At 37.4% G+C, this 5999-nt stretch overlaps 1 non-coding gene across 1 annotated transcript; it reads right to left on the reverse strand.

Moving 5' to 3' along the window:
- Positions 1–5412: 5412 nt before the first annotated feature.
- On the reverse strand, positions 5413–5542 carry LOC115868120. Its single transcript, XR_004045428.1, has one exon. It is a non-coding gene; the product is annotated as a small nucleolar RNA SNORA20 (small nucleolar RNA).
- Between the last annotated feature and the right edge of the window lie 457 nt (positions 5543–5999).

Raw genomic sequence — 5999 nt, forward strand, 5'->3', positions numbered from 1 at the left:
ATTGTTTCCTTTATTTTTTTTATCATAGGAAAAATTCAATTAAAAATTTCACAGATATAAATATGTGAGGCTCATGGTAACGCCTGCCTAAAGATGTAAAATAATGCGTGGAAATCAGTATTAATAGGATACTGGTAAAGTGAGGTGGACAACATGAACACTTAGATACTTTATGCACACCAGCCTTACATTCATCTTTTTAATACAACCCATGAGGTAAGTATTACGGCAATGCACACTCAATACATTCTAATTCATCCATCCATTTTCTGCAAGTGTTAATATATTTGCGATCTGGATCTGTTTTTTGTAATCATTTTATTGGGGGCTCATACAGCTCTTGTCACTATATACATGCATCCATTGTGTCAAACGCATTTGTACATTTGTTGCCATATTATTTTCAAAACATTTTCTTTCTACTTGAGCCCTTAGTATCAGCGCCTCATTTTCCCCTCCCTCACTCACCCTTCATAATTTATAAATTATCATTTTATATAAATTATATATAATGTCTTCGGTCACCCACTTTTCTGTTGTCCACCCCCCAGGAAGGAGCTTATATGTATATCATTGTGATTGGCTCCCCTTTCCCGCCCCCCCCCCACCCCCGATCTTCCTCTTTCCCTCTTGATATTACTGTTCTCATTATTGGTCCTGAGGGGTTTATCTGTCCTGGATTCCCTGTGTTTCCCAGCTCTTATCAGTACCCATGGACCCATGTACATTCTCTGGTCTGGCCAGATTTGCAATGTAGAATTGGGATCATGATAGTGGTGGTGGGGGTAAAGCATTAAAAAACTAGAGGAAAGTTATATGTTTTGTTGGTGCTCTATTGCACCCTGATAGGCTCCTTTCTTCCTTGTGACCCTTCTGTGAGGGGATGTCCATTTGTCTATAGATGGGCTTTGGGTCTCAACTCTGCACTCCCCCTCATTCACAATAATAATTATTTTTTGTCTGGGTCTTTGATGCCTGATCCCATCAACACCTCAGATCACACAGGCTGGTGTGCTTCTTCCATGTGGACTTTGTTGCTTCTCAGCTAGATGATTGCTTGTTTGTCTTCAAGCCTTTAAGACCCTGGATGCTATATCTTTTGATAGCCAGACACCATCAGTTTTTTTCACCACATTTGCTATGCACCCATTTTTACTTCAGCGATTGTGTCAGGAAGGTGAGCGTCACAGAATGCCAGGTTATTAGAACAAAGTGTTCTTGTGTTGAGGGTGTACTTGAGTAAAGGCCCAATGTCCATCTGCTAGTTCACATACTTAATATATAAATAACATATAATAAAATTTTGCATAGTTCACATATGTAACATATAAATATATGCACATAGAACTATTTCCCTATCATTATTTATAAATACATTTATATATGTACATGCCTGTATTTAGACCTCTATAAATGCCCTTTGTCTCCTAGTTCTTTCCTCTAATTCCTTTTACTTTCCTCTTTTCCCACTATCATGTTTGGCCTTTCTTTGAGTTTCAGTAATTTCTCTTGGTTACATTGCCCTGATCAAGCCCTATACTGGGCCTTCTACACTCTCCTTGTCATTGATTTTAGATCACTTGTTGATCCCTTGTTCCTGGGTTTGTTAACACCCTCTTCCTTTTCCCCACCTCCCCTCTCCTTTGTCCCCCAGGAACCATCAGTCCCATTGTTTTCTCCCCTGGATTGTTTATCCCACCTATCTTATCTAGATAAGCATGCATTAGATATATTCTTGATATATCATCAAACTCAGGTGGGATATACTCAAGGTTGTATTTTGGCTCTCGTGGACTTGTTTTAATATTCAGCTTCAACCTGAACCTCCATATGAGCAATTAATAATCTATTCTGCAGTTGACTCCTGGTTTCATTTTTGGCTGCTGATTTTGAACATCTCCATCTTATCTTCCCACAGATGTAATGCATTTGATTTCTGTGTATTGCAGATGAAAAAGTTCACATGTAGAGTCACTTTTTGTGGAACTGAAAAGATATTTGCAACGCAGAAGTGTTGCAAAATTCTTTTATGTGCTCTCCAGCCTCATTTCTCTCACAAGGCCATATTTTCTGACTGCCATTGGTCCTTCCTTTCTGTATCCAACTTTTGCATTCCAATCACCAATTATTGTCACTGCATCTTGAATGCATGTTTGATCAATTTTAAACTGAAGACATTATTAATATTCTTCACAATTTCTTCATTACTAAATTTAGTGGTTCATTCATAATTTTGAAAAGTAGTTAAAATAATTATATTTACAGCTGTATTTCCTTGTATGTAAATAGATATCTGAGACTATTAATATTTATAGAATCAGATAGCTTCATTTTTATCTTGTAATGTGGCTTGTGGACTTGAATTCCACGGCCTCTTCTAACACACAAAATCACTTCCATGGAGTTGATATCTGACAACTAGCAACCACACAGAACAGAGTCAGACTGCTCCCTTTGGGTTTAAAGGACTGTATATATTTATGGAAGCAGATAAACTCAACTTTCTCCTGTAGACTGGCTAGTGGGTTTGAACCGCCGACCTTACAGTTAGTAACCCAATACCAGTAAGGCTCCTATTGCTCACACATAATGCTAATTAAATACATGTTCATGATGTTTTTCACTCTCTAACTCCTAAATCCAGATAAAACGTACATTTGCGATTCAAAAGCATGGTGCCATCAGCATAGCGCTCAAAAGAGCAAGTTTTGATACTATTTTGGGGGCGGGTGCAGGGAAATCACGAGATTTACACTTATACTAATTATTCCAAGACTTTTTAAAACTAGTGATGGATATATGGAGTGTGTTTCTTTTAGTGTACTGATTAATAGCATATTTTTGGTTGGTTAATCCCTGGTTAATTACAGTTAAAAATGTTCTTCATAGAGAAGTGAAGAAAGGTGTGCAAAACAACCTATGGTCTTGAGCTCCTTGGTTCCCCGAAATCCAATCATTCCAGGTGGAGAATTCTACAGCAATCCACAGAGGCAATTTCTAACTACAGGATACTCAGATTTCAACTTAAAACTCATGAATTTCAAGTGGTTGTGGAATTTGATAAATCATCCTTTACCATTGCTAATGTTGCAAAGAGAAAATTTTGAATCAATTTCTATTTCACAGGCCATGTGTGAATATTGATTTCGGCCCTGCCACATACCCTTTCTACATGCTGAGTGAAGAGACTATTCTGCTGGAGTTTGAAGGGGAGGAGCATCTTCCCCAATGATAAATAATAATAACAAGGCTCACAGGAGCTGGCTCTCTCAAACCGCAGCACAGCCTGTTCTTCTCAGTGTCCAAAAGATGAGCAAAATAACCCTGATCCTTCTGCATTAGTGACTATTCCCTAGTTTCCTCAGTTATTATAAGTTGTTTGAAGTTTCCAATTTTTTATCAAAGCCCATATTTTGTTAAATGATCAACATAAAGACTTTTCCTATTTATATAGCATAAGTAATCCCTGTTTTTAGATTTTTATCTCCTTTACAAGTTATGGAACACCCTTTGATATTCATACTGCCTATGATTGCTGTTATTCTGTTATTCTGTTTGTCTTTCTGTCCGTTTGATCCTGACTCATAGTAACTTGTGTAAATCCTGAAATATATTTTCCACTAAGTATAATGCTTAATCTCTTTGCTATTTCATATTTAGAAGTTATTCACAGAGTATAGACATCATTGAATCTGGTGATTGAGCTTTCCTAAAATCTTTAAATAAAATATATATTTATAAAATAAGTAAATTATTTTAGATTACATTGCTATCAAGTCAATTCTGATTCACAGCAAGTGGACAGGACAAAGCAGAACTGCTCCCGTGGGTTTCTGAGATTGTAAAGCCTTATGGGAATTCAAAGCCATGTCTTCCTCGGTTGGAGTGGCTAGTGATCTCAAACTGGCACTTTTTGGTGAGAAGTCCACTGTGTCCTTTTATTAATAATTTATCATTTCAAACATTAATAATTTTAGGGGTTATGATTCAAAGCACTTGTTGAAAAACAAATTTTAAGTCAATTACCTCTGAGAGTTTAAAGTGTTGGTTCTTGATATCTAAAGACAAAATGTTTAAAGTTTCTTCCATATAGCTTTCTATAGAAATTAAAAGGGTTTTCTTAAATCTTTAAATAAAAAACTAAGTTTCATAAAAAAATTTACTTAAAAAATCTATGCTTGAAGATAAACATAACTCATAAATATCGAAAGCCTTTATTGCTTATTTGGCTATTTATCCAATACATTAGAGTGATAATTCTAGGCTTCAAAATAGAGTTGTGAGGAAAAGGGGTAAAACCGATGAAGATGGTAATATTTACAGAAGCTAGGTAACGCACAGCATGCACAGAATGCAGATTTGATGCTATTCTTCCTGACTTTTCATTTCAAACTTTCAGTGTATAAATTGCAATCCTGATGTCTTTCCTAGGACTACATTTTGTAAAATACTGCAGAATTAAAATTCTGGTATATTCCAAACAGAGATACCATAAAATTGTAATTAAATTATGTACTGTGGAATAAGACTATGTAGCTTTGATTCCAGACCCTAAGAACCCACGGTCTCTCTGTGCTTCATCAATCACATATACAAAATCATCAGAACGCAACTTCAAAGACTGGTAACACTAAAATTAAATCCATTACACAATACATGGAAATGACTAAAAAGGACCTTCACAGATAACAAATGCTCAATATAAGTAGGCACTGCGCTGCTAACTGATAAGTCAGCCATTTGAAACCGCCAGTCACACCATGGGGGAAAGGTGTGGCTATCTGTCCCTGTGGACCTCCTTTTGTTTTTGTTATTGTTAGGGGCCTTCAAGTTGGTTACAACTCTCAGTGACCCCATGCCCAACAGAATGAATCACTCCTGTCCTGTACCATCCTTAAAATAGATGTTTTGTGGAAGCCCACAGTTTAGCTACTCTGTCATTCTGTTACATGGAGGATCTTCCTCTTTTCTGCTGTCCATCTCTTCTACCAAGAATTCGGTCCATCTCTAGGAACTAGTTTCTCCTGATAGCATGTCCAGAGTGAACCCTCGGCCACAGAGAGCATCCTGCCTGTACTCCTTTCAACATGTATTTGTTCTTTTGACACACTATGCCCCTTTCATTATTCGTCACCAGCATCGTAATTTAAAAGCATTTCTTATGTTCTAGTCTCCTTTATTCATTTTCCAACTTTCAAATGCATATGAGACAATTAAAAGACCGTGGCTTGGGTCAAGCAAAGTTAGTCCTCAATGTGCGACCATTGCTCTTCCACGCTTTACAAGTGATCTTGTACAGCAGGCTTGCACAAATCAGTAAGTCGTTTGATTTTTTGACTGCTGCTTCCGTGATCAATGATTGTGGATCCAAGAAAAATGAAACCCTTGACAATATCAATTTTTTATTTTCCCCAATGCCCAGACCATGCAGAAGAGAGAAAATGATTATTTGCATCTCAATTTGCAAGCGTCTCATATATTTTATCCCAAGCTTATAACTGCTCATGTCACTGACAGACAATAGCAGCAAATCAATGGGAAAGACAATATCAATCTGTTCTCCAGTACTACCAGGCTCCTAGATTCGGGAGGCCTCGATTCTCCTGTTATGTGACTTAACAGTATGATAGGCTCCATGATTCCACGATGGGATCTTCTGGTAAGCGGCATAGCAATTGTAGGAAGAACATTAGATGCCACGGAGTCTCTTTTGACCCATAGTGACCCTAAACACAACAGAATGAACCACTGCACAATCCTATATCATACTGACAAGTGTTCCCATACATGAGTCCATTGTTGCCGCTATAATGTTAATCCATCTCCTAAGGGCCTTCCTCTTTTCCCATGCCCCTCCACTTTTCCAAACCTGATATTCTTCTTTAGGAACTAGTTTCTCCTGAGAACATGCCCCAAATATGTAAGACAAAGTCTTGCCTTCTTTGCCTCTAAGGCGTTCTCTGGCCTTACTTATTCCAATAAAGATCAGCTTGTCCTTA

Source organism: Echinops telfairi, unplaced genomic scaffold (assembly GCF_000313985.2).
Source record: "Echinops telfairi isolate 266 unplaced genomic scaffold, ASM31398v2 ScPeMD7_6;HRSCAF=24_1, whole genome shotgun sequence".
Taxonomy (NCBI): Eukaryota; Metazoa; Chordata; class Mammalia; order Afrosoricida; family Tenrecidae; genus Echinops; species Echinops telfairi.